Source organism: Phyllobates terribilis, unplaced genomic scaffold (assembly GCF_046119375.1).
Source record: "Phyllobates terribilis strain yellow unplaced genomic scaffold, ASM4611937v1 Scaffold_5__5_contigs__length_657084704, whole genome shotgun sequence".
Taxonomy (NCBI): Eukaryota; Metazoa; Chordata; class Amphibia; order Anura; family Dendrobatidae; genus Phyllobates; species Phyllobates terribilis.
The window spans coordinates 332,363,624-332,385,098 of NW_027362765.1; positions in this window are offsets into that span (position 1 = coordinate 332,363,624).

Sequence of the window (21,475 nt, forward strand, 5' to 3'; positions counted from 1 at the left end):
TTTAAATGCCCCTTGGAAGAGACGTGCAGGTCGCAGAAGCTTAACAAGATGGTTTAAATGCCCCTTGGAAGAGCGGTGGAGGTCGCAGTAGCTTAACAAGACAGTTTAATTGCCCCTTGGAAGAGACATGCAGGTCGCAGCAGCTTAACAAGACGGTTTAAATTCCCCTTGGAAGAGACGTGCAGGTCGCAGTAGCTTAACAAGACGGTTTAAATGCCCCTTTGAAAAGTGGTGGAGGTTACAGTAGCTTAACAAGACGGTTTAAATGCCCCTTGGAAGAGACGTGCAAGTCGCAGTAGCTTAAAAAGACGATTTAAATGCCCCTTGGAAGAGACGTGCAGGTCGCAGTAGCTTAACAAAATGGTTTAAATGCCCCATGGAAGAGAAGTACAGGTCACAGTAGCTTAACAAGACAGTTTTAATGCCCCTTGGAAGAAACGTGCAGGTCACAGTAGCTTAAAAAGACAGTTTAAATGCCCCTTGGAAGAGACGTGCAGGTCGCAGTAGCTCAACACGACTGTTTAAATGCCCCTTGGAAGAGACGTGCAAGTCGCAGTAGCTTAAAGAGATGGTTTAAATGAGCCTTGGAAGAGAGGTGCAGGTCGCAGTAGCTTAACAAGACGATTTAAATGCCCCTTGGAAGAGACGTGCAGGTCGCAGTAGCTTAACAAAACGGTTTAAATACCCCTTGCAAGAGACGTGCAGGTCACAGTAGCTTAACAAGACGGTTTAAATGCCCCTTGGAAGAGACGTGCAGGTCGCAGTAGCTTAACAAGACGGTTTAAATGCCCCTTGGAAGAGCGGCGGAGGTCGTAGTAGCTTATCAAGACGGTTTAAATGCCCCTTGTTAGAGACGTGCAGGTCGCATCAGCTTAACAAGACGGTTTAAATGTCCCTTGGAAGAGACGTGCAAGTCGCAGTAGCTTAACAACACGGTTTACATGCCCCTTGGAAGAGCGGTGGAGGTCGCAGTAGCTTAACAAGATGGTTTAAATGCCCCTTGGAAGAGCGGTGGAGGTCGCAGTAGCTTAACAAGACAGTTTAAATGCCCCTTGGAAGAGATGTGCAGGTCGCAGTAGATTAACAACACGGTTTACATGCCCCTTGGAAGAGCGGTGGAGGTCGCAGTAGCTTAAAAAGACGGTTTAAATGCCCCTTGGAAGAGACGTGCAGGTCGCAGAAGCTTAACAAGATGGTTTAAATGCCCCTTGGAAGAGCGGTGGAGGTCGCAGTAGCTTAACAAGACAGTTTAATTACCCCTTGGAAGAGACATGCAGGTCGCAGCAGCTTAACAAGACGGTTTAAATTCCCCTTGGAAGAGACGTGCAGGTCGCAGTAGCTTAACAAGACGGTTTAAATGCCCCTTTGAAAAGTGGTGGAGGTTACAGTAGCTTAACAAGACGGTTTAAATGCCCCTTGGAAGAGACGTGCAAGTCGCAGTAGCTTAAAAAGACGATTTAAATGCCCCTTGGAAGAGACGTGCAGGTCGCAGTAGCTTAACAAAATGGTTTAAATGCCCCATGGAAGAGAAGTACAGGTCGCAGTAGCTTAACAAGACAGTTTTAATGCCCCTTGGAAGAAACGTGCAGGTCACAGTAGCTTAAAAAGACAGTTTAAATGCCCCTTGGAAGAGACGTGCAGGTCGCAGTAGCTCAACACGACTGTTTAAATGCCCCTTGGAAGAGACGTGCAAGTCGCAGTAGCTTAAAAAGATGGTTTAAATGAGCCTTGGAAGAGAGGTGCAGGTCGCAGTAGCTTAACAAGACGATTTAAATGCCCCTTGGAAGAGACGTGCAGGTCGCAGTAGCTTAACAAAACGGTTTAAATACCCCTTGCAAGAGACGTGCAGGTCACAGTAGCTTAACAAGACGGTTTAAATGCCCCTTGGAAGAGACGTGCAGGTCGCAGTAGCTTAACAAGACGGTTTAAATGCCCCTTGGAAGAGCGGCGGAGGTCGTAGTAGCTTATCAAGACTGATTAAATGCCCCTTGGTAGAGACGTGCAGGTCGCATCAGCTTAACAAGACGGATTAAATGTCCCTTGGAAGAGACGTGCAGGTCGCAGTAGCTTAACAAGACGGTTTAAATGCCCCTTGGAAGAGACGTGCAGGTCGCAGTAGCTTAACAAGAAGCTTTAAATGCCCCTTGGAAGAGACGAGCAAGTCTCAGTAGCTTAAAATGACGGTTTAAATGAGCCTTGGAAGAGACGTGCAGGTCGCAGTAGATTAACAAGACGGTTTAAATGCCCCTTGGAAGAGACGTGCAGGTCGCAGTAGCTTAACAAGACGGTTTAAATGCCCCTTGGAAGAGACGAGCAAATCGCAGTAGCTTAAAATGATGGTTTAAATGAGCCTCGGAAGAGACGTGCAGGTCGCAGTAGCTTAACAAGATGGTTTAAATGCCCCTTGGAAGACACGAGCTGGTCGCAGTAGCTTAACAAGAGGGTTTAAATGCCCCTTGGAAGAGCGGAGGAGGTCGCAGTAGCTTAACAAGAGGGTTTAAATGCCCCTTGGAAGAGCGGTGGAGGTCGCAGTAGCTTAACAAGACAGTTTAGATGCCCCTTGGAAGAGACGTGCAGGTCGCCGTAGCTTATCAAGACGGTTTAAATGCCCCTTGGAAGAGACGTGCAAGTCGCAGTAGCTTAAAAAGACGGTTTAAATACGACTTGGAAGAGACGGGAAGGTCGCAGTAGTTTAAAAAGACGGTTTAAATGCCCCATGGAAGACACGAGCAGGTCGCAGTAGCTTAACAAGAGGGTTTAAATGCCCCTTGGAAGAGCGGTGGAGGTCGCAGTAGCTTAACAAGACGGTTTAAATGCCCGTTGGAAGAGACATGCAGGTCGCAGTAGCTTAACAAGACGGTTTAAATGCCACTTGGAAGAGCGGTGGAGGTCGCAGTAGCTTAACAAGACAGTTTAAATGCCCCTTGGAAGAAACGTGCAGGTCGCAGTAGCTTTACAAGACGGTTTAAATGCCCCTTGGAAAAGACGTGCAGGTCGCAGTAGCTTAAAAAGACGGTTTAAATGCCCCTTGGAAGAGACATGCAGGTCGCAGCAGCTTAAAAAGACTGTTTAAATGCCCCTTGGAAAAGACGTGCAGGTCGCAGCGGCTTAACAAGACAGTTTAAATGCCCCTTGGAAGAGAGGTACATGTCGCAGTAGCTTAACAAGACGGTTTATATGCCCCTTGGAAGAGCGGTGGAGGTCGTAGTAGCTTAACAAGACAGTTTTAATGCCCCTTGGAAGAAACGTGCAGGTCGCAGTAGCTTAACAAGATGGTTTAAATGCCCCTTGGAAGAGACGTGCAGGTCGCAGTAGCTTAAAAAGACGGTTTAAATGAGCCTTGGAAGAGAGGTGCAGGTCGCAGTAGCTTAACAAGACGATTTAAATGCCCCTTGGAAGAGACGTGCAGGTCGCAGTAGCTTAACAAAACGGTTTAAATACCCCTTGCAAGAGACGTGCAGGTCACAGTAGCTTAACAAGTCAGTTTAAATGCCCCTTGGAAGAGACGTGCAGGTCGCAGTAGCTTAACAAGACGGTTTAAATGCCCCTTGGAAGAGACGTGCAAGTCGCAGTAGCTTAACAACACGGTTTACATGCCCCTTGGAAGAGCGGTGGAGGTCGCAGTAGCTTAACAAGATGGTTTAAATGCCCCTTGGAAGAGCGGTGGAGGTCGCAGTAGCTTAACAAGACAGTTTAAATGCCCCTTGGAAGAGATGTGCAGGTCGCAGTAGATTAACAACACGGTTTACATGCCCCTTGGAAGAGCGGTGGAGGTCGCAGTAGCTTAAAAATACGGTTTTAATGCCCCTTGGAAGAGACGTGCAGGTCGCAGAAGCTTAACAAGATGGTTTAAATGCCCCTTGGAAGAGCGGTGGAGGTCGCAGTAGCTTAACAAGACAGTTTAATTGCCCCTTGGAAGAGACATGCAGGTCGCAGCAGCTTAACAAGACGGTTTAAATTCCCCTTGGAAGAGACGTGCAGGTCGCAGTAGCTTAACAAGACGGTTTAAATGCCCCTTTGAAAAGTGGTGGAGGTTACAATAGCTTAACAAGACGGTTTAAATGCCCCTTGGAAGAGACGTGCAAGTCGCAGTAGCTTAAAAAGAAGACTTAAATGCCCCTTGGAAGAGACGTGCAAGTCGCAGTAGCTTAACTAGATGGTTTAAATGCCCCTTGGAAGAGACGTGCAAGTCGCAGTAGCTTAACATGACGGTTTAAATGCCCCTTGGAAAATCGGTGGAGGTCGCAGTAGATTAACAAGATGGATTAAATGCCCCTTGGAAGAGACGTGCAAGTCGCAGTAGCTTAACAACACGGTTTACATGCCCCTTGGAAGAGCGGTGGAGGTCGCAGTAGCTTAACAAGATGGTTTAAAGGCCCCATGGAAGAGCGGTGGAGGTCGTAGTAGCTTAACAAGACAGTTTAAATGCCCCTTGGAAGAGATGTGCAGGTCGCAGTAGATTAACAACACGGTTTACATGCCCCTTGGAAGAGCGGTGGAGGTCGCAGTAGCTTAAAAAGACGGTTTAAATGCCCCTTGGAAGAGACGTGCAGGTCGCAGAAGCTTAACAAGATGGTTTAAATGCCCCTTGGAAGAGCGGTGGAGGTCGCAGTAGCTTAACAAGACAGTTTAATTGCCCCTTGGAAGAGACATGCAGGTCGCAGCAGCTTAACAAGACGGTTTAAATTCCCCTTGGAAGAGACGTGCAGGTCGCAGTAGCTTAACAAGACGGTTTAAATGCCCCTTGGAAAAGTGGTGGAGGTTACAGTAGCTAAACAAGAAGGTTTAAATGCCCATTGGAAGAGACGTGCAAGTCACAGTAGCTGAACAAGACAGTTTAAATGCCCCTTGGAAGAGACATGCAGGTCGCAGTAGCTTAACAAGACGGTTTAAATGCCCCTTGGAAGAGACGTGCAGGTCGCTGTAGCTTAATAAGACGGTTTAAATGCCCATTAGCAGAGACATGCAGGTCGCAGTAGCTTAACAAAAGGGTTTAAATGCCCCTTGAAATAGGCTTGCAGGTCGCAGTAGCTTACCAAGACGGTTTAAATGCCCCTTGGTAGAGACGTACAGGTCACAGTAGCTTAACAAGACGGTTAAAATGACCTTTGGAAGAGCGGTGGAGGTCGCAGTAGCTTAACAAGACGGTTTAAATGCCTTTGGAAGAGACGTGCAGGTCGCAGTAGCTTAACAAGATGGTTTAAATGCCCCTTGGAAGAGACGTGCATGTCACAGTAGATTAACAAGATGGTTTAAATGCCCCCTGGTAGAGACGTGCATGTCGCAGTAGCTAAACAAGACGGTTTAAATGCCCCTTGGAAGAGCGGTGGGGTCGCAGTAGCTTAACAAGACGATTTAATTGCCCCTTGGAAGAGACGTGCACGTCACAGTAGCTTAATAAGATGGTTTTAATGCGCCTTGGAAGAGACGTGCAGGTCCCAGTAGCTTAACAAAATGGTTTAAATACCCCTTGCAAGAGACGTGCAGGTCACAGTAGCTTAACAAGACGGTTTAAATGCCCCTTGGAAGAAACGTGCAGGTCTCATTAGCTTAACAAGACGGTTTAAATGCCCCTTGGAAGAGACGTGCAGGTCGCAGTAGCTTAACAAGATGGTTTAAATGCCCTTTGGAAGAGCGCTGGAGGTCGTAATAGCTTATCAAGACTGATTAAATGCCCCTTAGAAGAGACGTGCAGGTCGCAGTAGCTTAACAAGACGGTTAAATGCCCCTTGGAAGACACGAGCAGGTCGCAGTAGCTTAACAAGAGGGTTTAAATGCCCCTTGGAAGAGCGGTGGAGGTCGCAGTAGCTTAACAAGACAGTTTAGATGCCCCTTGGAAGAGACGTGCAGGTCGCCGTAGCTTAACAAGACGGTTTAAATGCCCCTTGGAAGAGACGTGCAGGTCGCAGTAGCTAAACAAGACGGTTTAAATGCCCCTTGGAAAAGACGTGCAAGTCGCAGTAGCTTAACAAGACGGTTTAAATGCCCCTTGGAAGAGCGGTGGAGCTCGCAGTAGCTTAACAAGACGGTTTAAATGCCCCTTGGAAGAGCAGTGGAGGTCGCAGTAGTTTACCAAGACAGTTTAAATGCCCCTTGGAAGAGACGTACAGGTCGCAGTAGCTTAAAAAGACTGTTTAAATGCACCTTGGAAGAGACGGGCAGGTCGCAGTAGCTTAACAAGACAGTTTAAATGCCCCTTGGAAGAGACGTGCAGGTCGCAATAGCTTAACAAGACGGATTAAATGCCCCTTGGAAGAGCGGTGGAGGCCGCAGTAGCTTAACAAGACAGTTTTAATGCCCCTTGGAAGAAACGTGCAGGTCACAGTAGCTTAAAAAGACAGTTTAAATGCCCCTTGGAAGAGACGTGCAGGTCGCAGTAGCTCAACACGACGGTTTAAATGCCCCTTGGAAGAGACGTGCAAGTCGCAGTAGCTTAAAAAGATGGTTTAAATGAGCCTTGGAAGAGAGGTGCAGGTCGCAGTAGCTTAACAAGACGATTTAAATGCCCCTTGGAAGAGACGTGCAGGTCGCAGTAGCTTAACAAAACGGTTTAAATACCCCTTGCAAGAGACGTGCAGGTCACAGTAGCTTAACAAGACGGTTTAAATGCCCCTTGGAAGAGACGTGCAGGTCGCAGTAGCTTAACAAGACGGTTTAAATGCCCCTTGGAAGAGCGGTGGAGGTCGTAGTAGCTTATCAAGACTGATTAAATGCCCCTTGGTAGAGACGTGCAGGTCGCATCAGCTTAACAAGACGGATTAAATGTCTCTTGGAAGAGACGTGCAGGTCGCAGTAGCTTAACAAGACGGTTTAAATGCCCCTTGGAAGAGACGTGCAGGTCGCAGTAGCTTAACAAGAAGCTTTAAATGCCCCTTGGAAGAGACGAGCAAGTCTCAGTAGCTTAAAATGATTGTTTAAATGAGCCTCGGAAGAGACGTGCAGGTCGCAGTAGCTTAACAAGATGGTTTAAATGCCCCTTGGAAGACACGAGCAGGTCGCAGTAGCATAACAAGACGGTTTAAATGCCCCTTGGAAGAGCGGAGGAGGTCGCAGTAGCTTAACAAGATGGTTTAAATGCCCCTTGGAAGAGCGGTGGAGGTCGCAGTAGCTTAACAAGACAGTTTAGATGCCCCTTGGAAGAGACGTGCAGGTCGCCGTAGCTTAACAAGACGGTTTAAATGCCCCTTGGAAGAGACGTGCAGGTCGTAGTAGCTTAACAAGATGGTTTAAATGCCCCTTGGAAAAGACGTGCAAGTCGCAGTAGCTTAAAAAGACGGTTTAAATGCGACTTGGAAGAGACGGGCTGGTCGCAGTAGTTTAACAAGACGGTTTAAATGCCCCATGGAAGACACGAGCAGGTCGCAGTAGCTTAACAAGAGGGTTTAAATGCCCCTTGGAAGAGCGGTGGAGGTCGCAGTAGCTTAACAAGACGGTTTAAATGCCCGTTGGAAGAGACATGCAGGTCGCAGTAGCTTAACAAGACGGTTTAAATGCCACTTGAAAGAGCGGTGGAGGTCGCAGTAGCTTAAAAAGACAGTTTAAATGCCCCTTGGAAGAAACGTGCAGGTCGCAGTAGCTTGACAAGACGGTTTAAATGCCCCTTGGAAGAGACGTGCAGGTCGCAGTAGCTTAAAAAGACGGTTTAAATGCCCCTTGGAAGAGACATGCAGGTCGCAGCAGAATAAAAAGACTGTTTAAATGCCCCTTGGAAAAGACGTGCAGGTCGCAGTGGCTTAACAAGACAGTTTAAATGCCCCTTGGAAGAGACGTGCATGTCGCAGTAGCTTAACAAGACGGTTTATATGCCCCTTGGAAGAGTGGTGGAGGTCGTAGTAGCTTAACAAGACAGTTTTAATGCCCCTTGGAAGAAACGTACAGGTCGCAGTAGCTTAACAAGATGGTTTAAATGCCCCTTGGAAGAGACGTGCAGGTCGCAGTAGCTTAACACGACGGTTTAAATGCCCCTTGGAAGAGAGGTGCAAGTTGCAGTAGCTTAGAAAGACGGTTTAAATGAGCCTTGGAAGAGAGGTGCAGGTCGCAGTAGCTTAACAAGACGATTTAAATGCCCCTTGGAAGAGACGTGCAGGTCGCAGTAGCTTAACAAAACGGTTTAAATACCCCTTGCAAGAGACGTGCAGGTCACAGTAGCTTAACAAGTCAGTTTAAATGCCCCTTGGAAGAGACGTGCAGGTCGCAGTAGCTTAACAAGACGGTTTAAATGCCCCTTGGAATAGCGGTGGAGGTAGTAGTAGCTTATCAAGACTGATTAAATGCCCCTTGTTAGAGACGTGCAGGTCGCATCAGCTTAACAAGACGGTTTAAATGTCCCTTGGAAGAGACGTGCAAGTCGCAGTAGCTTAACAACACGGTTTACATGCCCCTTGGAAGAGCGGTGGAGGTCGCAGTAGCTTAACAAGATGGTTTAAATGCCCCTTGGAAGAGCGGTGGAGGTCGCAGTAGCTTAACAAGACAGTTTAAATGCCCCTTGGAAGAGATGTGCAGGTCGCAGTAGATTAACAACACGGTTTACATGCCCCTTGGAAGAGCGGTGGAGGTCGCAGTAGCTTAAAAAGACGGTTTAAATGCCCCTTGGAAGAGACGTGCAGGTCGCAGAAGCTTAACAAGATGGTTTAAATGCCCCTTGGAAGAGCGGTGGAGGTCGCAGTAGCTTAACAAGACAGTTTAATTGCCCCTTGGAAGAGACATGCAGGTCGCAGCAGCTTAACAAGACGGTTTAAATTCCCCTTGGAAGAGACGTGCAGGTCGCAGTAGCTTAACAAGACGGTTTAAATGCCCCTTTGAAAAGTGGTGGAGGTTACAGTAGCTTAACAAGACGGTTTAAATGCCCCTTGGAAGAGACGTGCAAGTCGCAGTAGCTTAAAAAGACGATTTAAATGCCCCTTGGAAGAGACGTGCAGGTCGCAGTAGCTTAACAAAATGGTTTAAATGCCCCATGGAAGAGAAGTACAGGTCACAGTAGCTTAACAAGACAGTTTTAATGCCCCTTGGAAGAAACGTTCAGGTCACAGTAGCTTAAAAAGACAGTTTAAATGCCCCTTGGAAGAGACGTGCAGGTCGCAGTAGCTCAACACGACTGTTTAAATGCCCCTTGGAAGAGACGTGCAAGTCGCAGTAGCTTAAAGAGATGGTTTAAATGAGCCTTGGAAGAGAGGTGCAGGTCGCAGTAGCTTAACAAGACGATTTAAATGCCCCTTGGAAGAGACGTGCAGGTCGCAGTAGCTTAACAAAACGGTTTAAATACCCCTTGCAAGAGACGTGCAGGTCACAGTAGCTTAACAAGACGGTTTAAATGCCCCTTGGAAGAGACGTGCAGGTCGCAGTAGCTTAACAAGACGGTTTAAATGCCCCTTGGAAGAGCGGCGGAGGTCGTAGTAGCTTATCAAGACTGATTAAATGCCCCTTGGTAGAGACGTGCAGGTCGCATCAGCTTAACAAGACGGATTAAATGTCCCTTGGAAGAGACGTGCAGGTCGCAGTAGCTTAACAAGACGGTTTAAATGCCCCTTGGAAGAGACGTGCAGGTCGCAGTAGCTTAACAAGAAGCTTTAAATGCCCCATGGAAGAGACGAACAAGTCTCAGTAGCTTAAAATGACGGTTTAAATGAGCCTTGGAAGAGACGTGCAGGTCGCAGTAGATTAACAAGACGGTTTAAATGCCCCTTGGAAGAGACGTGCAGGTCGCAGTAGCTTAACAAGACGGTTTAAATGCCCCTTGGAAGAGACGAGCAAATCGCAGTAGCTTAAAATGATGGTTTAAATGAGCCTCGGAAGAGACGTGCAGGTCGCAGTAGCTTAACAAGATGGTTTAAATGCCCCTTGGAAGACACGAGCTGGTCGCAGTAGCTTAACAAGACGGTTTAAATGCCCCTTGGAAGAGCGGAGGAGGTCGCAGTAGCTTAACAAGAGGGTTTAAATGCCCCTTGGAAGAGCGGTGGAGGTCGCAGTAGCTTAACAAGACAGTTTAGATGCCCCTTGGAAGAGACGTGCAGGTCGCCGTAGCTTATCAAGACGGTTTAAATGCCCCTTGGAAGAGACGTGCAGGTCGTAGTAGCTTAACAAGATGGTTTAAATGCCCCTTGGAAAAGACGTGCAAGTCGCAGTAGCTTAAAAAGACGGTTTAAATGCGACTTGGAAGAGACGGGAAGGTCGCAGTAGTTTAAAAAGACGGTTTAAATGCCCCATGGAAGACACGAGCAGGTCGCAGTAGCTTAACAAGAGGGTTTAAATGCCCCTTGGAAGAGCGGTGGAGGTCGCAGTAGCTTAACAAGACGGTTTAAATGCCCCTTGTTAGAGACGTGCAGGTCGCATCAGCTTAACAAGACGGTTTAAATGTCCCTTGGAAGAGACGTGCAAGTCGCAGTAGCTTAACAACACGGTTTACATGCCCCTTGGAAGAGCGGTGGAGGTCGCAGTAGCTTAACAAGATGGTTTAAATGCCCCTTGGAAGAGCGGTGGAGGTCGCAGTAGCTTAACAAGACAGTTTAAATGCCCCTTGGAAGAGATGTGCAGGTCGCAGTAGATTAACAACACGGTTTACATGCCCCTTGGAAGAGCGGTGGAGGTCGCAGTAGCTTAAAAAGACGGTTTAAATGCCCCTTGGAAGAGACGTGCAGGTCGCAGAAGCTTAACAAGATGGTTTAAATGCCCCTTGGAAGAGCGGTGGAGGTCGCAGTAGCTTAACAAGACAGTTTAATTACCCCTTGGAAGAGACATGCAGGTCGCAGCAGCTTAACAAGACGGTTTAAATTCCCCTTGGAAGAGACGTGCAGGTCGCAGTAGCTTAACAAGACGGTTTAAATGCCCCTTTGAAAAGTGGTGGAGTTTACAGTAGCTTAACAAGACGGTTTAAATGCCCCTTGGAAGAGACGTGCAAGTCGCAGTAGCTTAAAAAGACGATTTAAATGCCCCTTGGAAGAGACGTGCAGGTCGCAGTAGCTTAACAAAATGGTTTAAATGCCCCATGGAAGAGAAGTACAGGTCGCAGTAGCTTAACAAGACAGTTTTAATGCCCCTTGGAAGAAACGTGCAGGTCACAGTAGCTTAAAAAGACAGTTTAAATGCCCCTTGGAAGAGACGTGCAGGTCGCAGTAGCTCAACACGACTGTTTAAATGCCCCTTGGAAGAGACGTGCAAGTCGCAGTAGCTTAAAAAGATGGTTTAAATGAGCCTTGGAAGAGAGGTGCAGGTCGCAGTAGCTTAACAAGACGATTTAAATGCCCCTTGGAAGAGACGTGCAGGTCGCAGTAGCTTAACAAAACGGTTTAAATACCCCTTGCAAGAGACGTGCAGGTCACAGTAGCTTAACAAGACGGTTTAAATGCCCCTTGGAAGAGACGTGCAGGTCGCAGTAGCTTAACAAGACGGTTTAAATGCCCCTTGGAAGAGCGGCGGAGGTCGTAGTAGCTTATCAAGACTGATTAAATGCCCCTTGGTAGAGACGTGCAGGTCGCATCAGCTTAACAAGACGGATTAAATGTCCCTTGGAAGAGACGTGCAGGTCGCAGTAGCTTAACAAGACGGTTTAAATGCCCCTTGGAAGAGACGTGCAGGTCGCAGTAGCTTAACAAGAAGCTTTAAATGCCCCTTGGAAGAGACGAGCAAGTCTCAGTAGCTTAAAATGACGGTTTAAATGAGCCTTGGAAGAGACGTGCAGGTCGCAGTAGATTAACAAGACGGTTTAAATGCCCCTTGGAAGAGACGTGCAGGTCGCAGTAGCTTAACAAGACGGTTTAAATGCCCCTTGGAAGAGACGAGCAAATCGCAGTAGCTTAAAATGATGGTTTAAATGAGCCTCGGAAGAGACGTGCAGGTCGCAGTAGCTTAACAAGATGGTTTAAATGCCCCTTGGAAGACACGAGCTGGTCGCAGTAGCTTAACAAGAGGGTTTAAATGCCCCTTGGAAGAGCGGAGGAGGTCGCAGTAGCTTAACAAGAGGGTTTAAATGCCCCTTGGAAGAGCGGTGGAGGTCGCAGTAGCTTAACAAAACGGTTTAAATACCCCTTGCAAGAGACGTGCAGGTCACAGTAGCTTAACAAGACGGTTTAAATGCCCCTTGGAAGAGACGTGCAGGTCGCAGTAGCTTAACAAGACGGTTTAAATGCCCCTTGGAAGAGCGGTGGAGGTCGTAGTAGCTTATCAAGACTGATTAAATGCCCCTTGGTAGAGACGTGCAGGTCGCATCAGCTTAACAAGACGGATTAAATGTCTCTTGGAAGAGACGTGCAGGTCGCAGTAGCTTAACAAGACGGTTTAAATGCCCCTTGGAAGAGACGTGCAGGTCGCAGTAGCTTAACAAGAAGCTTTAAATGCCCCTTGGAAGAGACGAGCAAGTCTCAGTAGCTTAAAATGATTGTTTAAATGAGCCTCGGAAGAGACGTGCAGGTCGCAGTAGCTTAACAAGATGGTTTAAATGCCCCTTGGAAGACACGAGCAGGTCGCAGTAGCATAACAAGACGGTTTAAATGCCCCTTGGAAGAGCGGAGGAGGTCGCAGTAGCTTAACAAGATGGTTTAAATGCCCCTTGGAAGAGCGGTGGAGGTCGCAGTAGCTTAACAAGACAGTTTAGATGCCCCTTGGAAGAGACGTGCAGGTCGCCGTAGCTTAACAAGACGGTTTAAATGCCCCTTGGAAGAGACGTGCAGGTCGTAGTAGCTTAACAAGATGGTTTAAATGCCCCTTGGAAAAGACGTGCAAGTCGCAGTAGCTTAAAAAGACGGTTTAAATGCGACTTGGAAGAGACGGGCTGGTCGCAGTAGTTTAACAAGACGGTTTAAATGCCCCATGGAAGACACGAGCAGGTCGCAGTAGCTTAACAAGAGGGTTTAAATGCCCCTTGGAAGAGCGGTGGAGGTCGCAGTAGCTTAACAAGACGGTTTAAATGCCCGTTGGAAGAGACATGCAGGTCGCAGTAGCTTAACAAGACGTTTTAAATGACACTTGAAAGAGCGGTGGAGGTCGCAGCAGCTTAAAAAGACAGTTTAAATGCCCCTTGGAAGAAACGTGCAGGTCGCAGTAGCTTGACAAGACGGTTTAAATGCCCCTTGGAAGAGACGTGCAGGTCGCAGTAGCTTAAAAAGACGGTTTAAATGCCCCTTGGAAGAGACATGCAGGTCGCAGCAGAATAAAAAGACTGTTTAAATGCCCCTTGGAAAAGACGTGCAGGTCGCAGTGGCTTAACAAGACAGTTTAAATGCCCCTTGGAAGAGACGTGCATGTCGCAGTAGCTTAACAAGACGGTTTATATGCCCCTTGGAAGAGTGGTGGAGGTCGTAGTAGCTTAACAAGACAGTTTTAATGCCCCTTGGAAGAAACGTACAGGTCGCAGTAGCTTAACAAGATGGTTTAAATGCCCCTTGGAAGAGACGTGCAGGTCGCAGTAGCTTAACACGACGGTTTAAATGCCCCTTGGAAGAGAGGTGCAAGTTGCAGTAGCTTAGAAAGACGGTTTAAATGAGCCTTGGAAGAGAGGTGCAGGTCGCAGTAGCTTAACAAGACGATTTAAATGCCCCTTGGAAGAGACGTGCAGGTCGCAGTAGCTTAACAAAACGGTTTAAATACCCCTTGCAAGAGACGTGCAGGTCACAGTAGCTTAACAAGTCAGTTTAAATGCCCCTTGGAAGAGACGTGCAGGTCGCAGTAGCTTAACAAGACGGTTTAAATGCCCCTTGGAATAGCGGTGGAGGTAGTAGTAGCTTATCAAGACTGATTAAATGCCCCTTGTTAGAGACGTGCAGGTCGCATCAGCTTAACAAGACGGTTTAAATGTCCCTTGGAAGAGACGTGCAAGTCGCAGTAGCTTAACAACACGGTTTACATGCCCCTTGGAAGAGCGGTGGAGGTCGCAGTAGCTTAACAAGATGGTTTAAATGCCCCTTGGAAGAGCGGTGGAGGTCGCAGTAGCTTAACAAGACAGTTTAAATGCCCCTTGGAAGAGATGTGCAGGTCGCAGTAGATTAACAACACGGTTTACATGCCCCTTGGAAGAGCGGTGGAGGTCGCAGTAGCTTAAAAAGACGGTTTAAATGCCCCTTGGAAGAGACGTGCAGATCGCAGAAGCTTAACAAGATGGTTTAAATGCCCCTTGGAAGAGCGGTGGAGGTCGCAGTAGCTTAACAAGACAGTTTAATTGCCCCTTGGAAGAGACATGCAGGTCGCAGCAGCTTAACAAGACGGTTTAAATTCCCCTTGGAAGAGACGTGCAGGTCGCAGTAGCTTAACAAGACGGTTTAAATGCCCCTTTGAAAAGTGGTGGAGGTTACAGTAGCTTAACAAGACGGTTTAAATGCCCCTTGGAAGAGACGTGCAAGTCGCAGTAGCTTAAAAAGACGATTTAAATGCCCCTTGGAAGAGACGTGCAGGTCGCAGTAGCTTAACAAAATGGTTTAAATGCCCCATGGAAGAGAAGTACAGGTCACAGTAGCTTAACAAGACAGTTTTAATGCCCCTTGGAAGAAACGTGCAGGTCACAGTAGCTTAAAAAGACAGTTTAAATGCCCCTTGGAAGAGACGTGCAGGTCGCAGTAGCTCAACACGACTGTTTAAATGCCCCTTGGAAGAGACGTGCAAGTCGCAGTAGCTTAAAGAGATGGTTTAAATGAGCCTTGGAAGAGAGGTGCAGGTCGCAGTAGCTTAACAAGACGATTTAAATGCCCCTTGGAAGAGACGTGCAGGTCGCAGTAGCTTAACAAAACGGTTTAAATACCCCTTGCAAGAGACGTGCAGGTCACAGTAGCTTAACAAGACGGTTTAAATGCCCCTTGGAAGAGACGTGCAGGTCGCAGTAGCTTAACAAGACGGTTTAAATGCCCCTTGGAAGAGCGGCGGAGGTCGTAGTAGCTTATCAAGACTGATTAAATGCCCCTTGGTAGAGACGTGCAGGTCGCATCAGCTTAACAAGACGGATTAAATGTCCCTTGGAAGAGACGTGCAGGTCGCAGTAGCTTAACAAGACGGTTTAAATGCCCCTTGGAAGAGACGTGCAGGTCGCAGTAGCTTAACAAGAAGCTTTAAATGCCCCATGGAAGAGACGAACAAGTCTCAGTAGCTTAAAATGACGGTTTAAATGAGCCTTGGAAGAGACGTGCAGGTCGCAGTAGATTAACAAGACGGTTTAAATGCCCCTTGGAAGAGACGTGCAGGTCGCAGTAGCTTAACAAGACGGTTTAAATGCCCCTTGGAAGAGACGAGCAAATCGCAGTAGCTTAAAATGATGGTTTAAATGAGCCTCGGAAGAGACGTGCAGGTCGCAGTAGCTTAACAAGATGGTTTAAATGCCCCTTGGAAGACACGAGCTGGTCGCAGTAGCTTAACAAGACGGTTTAAATGCCCCTTGGAAGAGCGGAGGAGGTCGCAGTAGCTTAACAAGAGGGTTTAAATGCCCCTTGGAAGAGCGGTGGAGGTCGCAGTAGCTTAACAAGACAGTTTAGATGCCCCTTGGAAGAGACGTGCAGGTCGCCGTAGCTTATCAAGACGGTTTAAATGCCCCTTGGAAGAGACGTGCAGGTCGTAGTAGCTTAACAAGACGGTTTAAATGCCCCTTGGAAAAGACGTGCAAGTCGCAGTAGCTTAAAAAGACGGTTTAAATGCGACTTGGAAGAGACGGGAAGGTCGCAGTAGTTTAAAAAGACGGTTTAAATGCCCCATGGAAGACACGAGCAGGTCGCAGTAGCTTAACAAGAGGGTTTAAATGCCCCTTGGAAGAGCGGTGGAGGTCGCAGTAGCTTAACAAGACGGTTTAAATGCCCCTTGTTAGAGACGTGCAGGTCGCATCAGCTTAACAAGACGGTTTAAATGTCCCTTGGAAGAGACGTGCAAGTCGCAGTAGCTTAACAACACGGTTTACATGCCCCTTGGAAGAGCGGTGGAGGTCGCAGTAGCTTAACAAGATGGTTTAAATGCCCCTTGGAAGAGCGGTGGAGGTCGCAGTAGCTTAACAAGACAGTTTAAATGCCCCTTGGAAGAGATGTGCAGGTCGCAGTAGATTAACAACACGGTTTACATGCCCCTTGGAAGAGCGGTGGAGGTCGCAGTAGCTTAAAAAGACGGTTTAAATGCCCCTTGGAAGAGACGTGCAGGTCGCAGAAGCTTAACAAGATGGTTTAAATGCCCCTTGGAAGAGCGGTGGAGGTCGCAGTAGCTTAACAAGACAGTTTAATTACCCCTTGGAAGAGACATGCAGGTCGCAGCAGCTTAACAAGACGGTTTAAATTCCCCTTGGAAGAGACGTGCAGGTCGCAGTAGCTTAACAAGACGGTTTAAATGCCCCTTTGAAAAGTGGTGGAGGTTACAGTAGCTTAACAAGACGGTTTAAATGCCCCTTGGAAGAGACGTGCAAGTCGCAGTAGCTTAAAAAGACGATTTAAATGCCCCTTGGAAGAGACGTGCAGGTCGCAGTAGCTTAACAAAATGGTTTAAATGCCCCATGGAAGAGAAGTACAGGTCGCAGTAGCTTAACAAGACAGTTTTAATGCCCCTTGGAAGAAACGTGCAGGTCACAGTAGCTTAAAAAGACAGTTTAAATGCCCCTTGGAAGAGACGTGCAGGTCGCAGTAGCTCAACACGACTGTTTAAATGCCCCTTGGAAGAGACGTGCAAGTCGCAGTAGCTTAAAAAGATGGTTTAAATGAGCCTTGGAAGAGAGGTGCAGGTCGCAGTAGCTTAACAAGACGATTTAAATGCCCCTTGGAAGAGACGTGCAGGTCGCAGTAGCTTAACAAAACGGTTTAAATACCCCTTGCAAGAGACGTGCAGGTCACAGTAGCTTAACAAGACGGTTTAAATGCCCCTTGGAAGAGACGTGCAGGTCGCAGTAGCTTAACAAGACGGTTTAAATGCCCCTTGGAAGAGCGGCGGAGGTCGTAGTAGCTTATCAAGACTGATTAAATGCCCCTTGGTAGAGACGTGCAGGTCGCATCAGCTTAACAAGACGGATTAAATGTCCCTTGGAAGAGACGTGCAGGTCGCAGTAGCTTAACAAGACGGTTTAAATGCCCCTTGGAAGAGACGTGCAGGTCGCAGTAGCTTAACAAGAAGCTTTAAATGCCCCTTGGAAGAGACGAGCAAGTCTCAGTAGCTTAAAATGACGGTTTAAATGAGCCTTGGAAGAGACGTGCAGGTCGCAGTAGATTAACAAGACGGTTTAAATGCCCCTTGGAAGAGACGTGCAGGTCGCAGTAGCTTAACAAGACGGTTTAAATGCCCCTTGGAAGAGACGAGCAAATCGCAGTAGCTTAAAATGATGGTTTAAATGAGCCTCGGAAGAGACGTGCAGGTCGCAGTAGCTTAACAAGATGGTTTAAATGCCCCTTGGAAGACACGAGCTGGTCGCAGTAGCTTAACAAGAGGGTTTAAATGCCCCTTGGAAGAGCGGAGGAGGTCGCAGTAGCTTAACAAGAGGGTTTAAATGCCCCTTGGAAGAGCGGTGGAGGTCGCAGTAGCTTAACAAGACAGTTTAGATGCCCCTTGGAAGAGACGTGCAGGTCGCCGTAGCTTATCAAGACGGTTTAAATGCCCCTTGGAAGAGACGTGCAAGTCGCAGTAGCTTAAAAAGACGGTTTAAATACGACTTGGAAGAGACGGGAAGGTCGCAGTAGTTTAAAAAGACGGTTTAAATGCCCCATGGAAGACACGAGCAGGTCGCAGTAGCTTAACAAGAGGGTTTAAATGCCCCTTGGAAGAGCGGTGGAGGTCGCAGTAGCTTAACAAGACGGTTTAAATGCCCGTTGGAAGAGACATGCAGGTCGCAGTAGCTTAACAAGACGGTTTAAATGCCACTTGGAAGAGCGGTGGAGGTCGCAGTAGCTTAACAAGACAGTTTAAATGCCCCTTGGAAGAAACGTGCAGGTCGCAGTAGCTTTACAAGACGGTTTAAATGCCCCTTGGAAAAGACGTGCAGGTCGCAGTAGCTTAAAAAGACGGTTTAAATGCCCCTTGGAAGAGACATGCAGGTCGCAGCAGCTTAAAAAGACTGTTTAAATGCCCCTTGGAAAAGACGTGCAGGTCGCAGCGGCTTAACAAGACAGTTTAAATGCCCCTTGGAAGAGACGTACATGTCGCAGTAGCTTAACAAGACGGTTTATATGCCCCTTGGAAGAGCGGTGGAGGTCGTAGTAGCTTAACAAGACAGTTTTAATGCCCCTTGGAAGAAACGTGCAGGTCGCAGTAGCTTAACAAGATGGTTTAAATGCCCCTTGGAAGAGACGTGCAGGTCGCAGTAGCTTAAAAAGACGGTTTAAATGAGCCTTGGAAGAGAGGTGCAGGTCGCAGTAGCTTAACAAGACGATTTAAATGCCCCTTGGAAGAGACGTGCAGGTCGCAGTAGCTTAACAAAACGGTTTAAATACCCCTTGCAAGAGACGTGCAGGTCACAGTAGCTTAACAAGTCAGTTTAAATGCCCCTTGGAAGAGACGTGCAGGTCGCAGTAGCTTAACAAGACGGTTTAAATGCCCCTTGGAAGAGACGTGCAAGTCGCAGTAGCTTAACAACACGGTTTACATGCCCCTTGGAAGAGCGGTGGAGGTCGCAGTAGCTTAACAAGATGGTTTAAATGCCCCTTGGAAGAGCGGTGGAGGTCGCAGTAGCTTAACAAGACAGTTTAAATGCCCCTTGGAAGAGATGTGCAGGTCGCAGTAGATTAACAACACGGTTTACATGCCCCTTGGAAGAGCGGTGGAGGTCGCAGTACCTTAAAAAGACGGTTTTAATGCCCCTTGGAAGAGACGTGCAGGTCGCAGAAGCTTAACAAGATGGTTTAAATGCCCCTTGGAAGAGCGGTGGAGGTCGCAGTAGCTTAACAAGACAGTTTAATTGCCCCTTGGAAGAGACATGCAGGTCGCAGCAGCTTAACAAGACGGTTTAAATTCCCCTTGGAAGAGACGTGCAGGTCGCAGTAGCTTAACAAGACGGTTTAAATGCCCCTTTGAAAAGTGGTGGAGGTTACAATAGCTTAACAAGACGGTTTAAATGCCCCTTGGAAGAGACGTGCAAGTCGCAGTAGCTTAAAAAGAAGACTTAAATGCCCCTTGGAAGAGACGTGCAAGTCGCAGTAGCTTAACTAGATGGTTTAAATGCCCCTTGGAAGAGACGTGCAAGTCGCAGTAGCTTAACATGACGGTTTAAATGCCCCTTGGAAAATCGGTGGAGGTCGCAGTAGATTAACAAGATGGATTAAATGCCCCTTGGAAGAGACGTGCAAGTCGCAGTAGCTTAACAACACGGTTTACATGCCCCTTGGAAGAGCGGTGGAGGTCGCAGTAGCTTAACAAGATGGTTTAAAGGCCCCATGGAAGAGCGGTGGAGGTCGTAGTAGCTTAACAAGACAGTTTAAATGCCCCTTGGAAGAGATGTGCAGGTCGCAGTAGATTAACAACACGGTTTACATGCCCCTTGGAAGAGCGGTGGAGGTCGCAGTAGCTTAAAAAGACGGTTTAAATGCCCCTTGGAAGAGACGTGCAGGTCGCAGAAGCTTAACAAGATGGTTTAAATGCCCCTTGGAAGAGCGGTGGAGGTCGCAGTAGCTTAACAAGACAGTTTAATTGCCCCTTGGAAGAGACATGCAGGTCGCAGCAGCTTAACAAGACGGTTTAAATTCCCCTTGGAAGAGACGTGCAGGTCGCAGTAGCTTAACAAGACGGTTTAAATGCCCCTTGGAAAAGTGGTGGAGGTTACAGTAGCTAAACAAGAAGGTTTAAATGCCCATTGGAAGAGACGTGCAAGTCACAGTAGCTGAACAAGACAGTTTAAATGCCCCTTGGAAGAGACATGCAGGTCGCAGTAGCTTAACAAGACGGTTTAAATGCCCCTTGGAAGAGACGTGCAGGTCGCTGTAGCTTAATAAGACGGTTTAAATGCCCATTAGCAGAGACATGCAGGTCGCAGTAGCTTAACAAAAGGGTTTAAATGCCCCTTGAAATAGGCTTGCAGGTCGCAGTAGCTTACCAAGACGGTTTAAATGCCCCTTGGTAGAGACGTACAGGTCACAGTAGCTTAACAAGACGGTTAAAATGACCTTTGGAAGAGCGGTGGAGGTCGCAGTAGCTTAACAAGACGGTTTAAATGCCTTTGGAAGAGACGTGCAGGTCGCAGTAGCTTAACAAGATGGTTTAAATGCCCCTTGGAAGAGACGTGCATGTCACAGTAGATTAACAAGATGGTTTAAATGCCCCCTGGTAGAGACGTGCATGTCGCAGTAGCTAAACAAGACGGTTTAAATGCCCCTTGGAAGAGCGGTGGGGTCGCAGTAGCTTAACAAGACGATTTAATTGCCCCTTGGAAGAGACGTGCACGTCACAGTAGCTTAATAAGATGGTTTTAATGCGCCTTGGAAGAGACGTGCAGGTCCCAGTAGCTTAACAAAATGGTTTAAATACCCCTTGCAAGAGACGTGCAGGTCACAGTAGCTTAACAAGACGGTTTAAATGCCCCTTGGAAGAAACGTGCAGGTCTCATTAGCTTAACAAGACGGTTTAAATGCCCCTTGGAAGAGACGTGCAGGTCGCAGTAGCTTAACAAGATGGTTTAAATGCCCTTTGGAAGAGCGCTGGAGGTCGTAATAGCTTATCAAGACTGATTAAATGCCCCTTGGTAGAGATGTGCAGGTCGCATCAGCTTAACAAGACGGTTTAAGTGTCCCTTGGAAGAGACGTGCAGGTCGCAGTAGCTTAACAAGACGGTTTAATTGCCCCTTGGAAGAGAGGTGGATGTCGCAGTAGCTTAACAAGACAGTTTAACTGCCCCTTGGAAGAGATGTGCAGGTCGCAGTAGCTTAACAAGATGGATTAAATACCCCTTGGAAGAGATGTGCAAATAGCAGTAGCTTAACAAGACGGTTTAAATGCCCCTTGGAAGAGACGTGCAGGTCGCTGCAGCTTAACAAGACGGTTGAAATGCCCCTTGGAAGAGAGGTGGAGGTCGCAGTAGCTTAACAAGACGGTTTAAATGCCCCTTGGAAGAGACGTGCAAGTCGCAGTAGCTTAACAAGATGGTTTAAATGCCCCTTGGAATAGGCTTGCAGGTCGCAATAGCTTACCAAGACGGTTTAAATGCCTCTTGGAAGAGACGTGCAGGTTGCAGTAGCGTAACAAGACGGTTTAAATGTCCCTTGGAAGAGCGGTGGAGGTCGCAGAAGTTTAACAAGACAATTTAAATGCCTCTTGGAAGAGACATGCAGGTCGCAGCAGCTTAACAAGATGGTTTAAATGCCCCTTGGTAGAGACGTGCAGGTCACAGTAGCTTAACAAGATGATTTAAATGCCCCTTGGAAAAGTGGTGGAGGTTACAGTAGCTAAACAAGAAGGTTTAAATGCCCATTGGAAGAGACGTGCAAGTCACAGTCGCTGAACAAGACAGTTTAAATGCCCCTTGGAAGAGACGTGCAGGTCGCAGTAGCTTAATAAGACAGTTTAAATGTCCCTTGGAAGAGACATTCAGGTCGCAGTAGCTTAACAAGACGGTTTA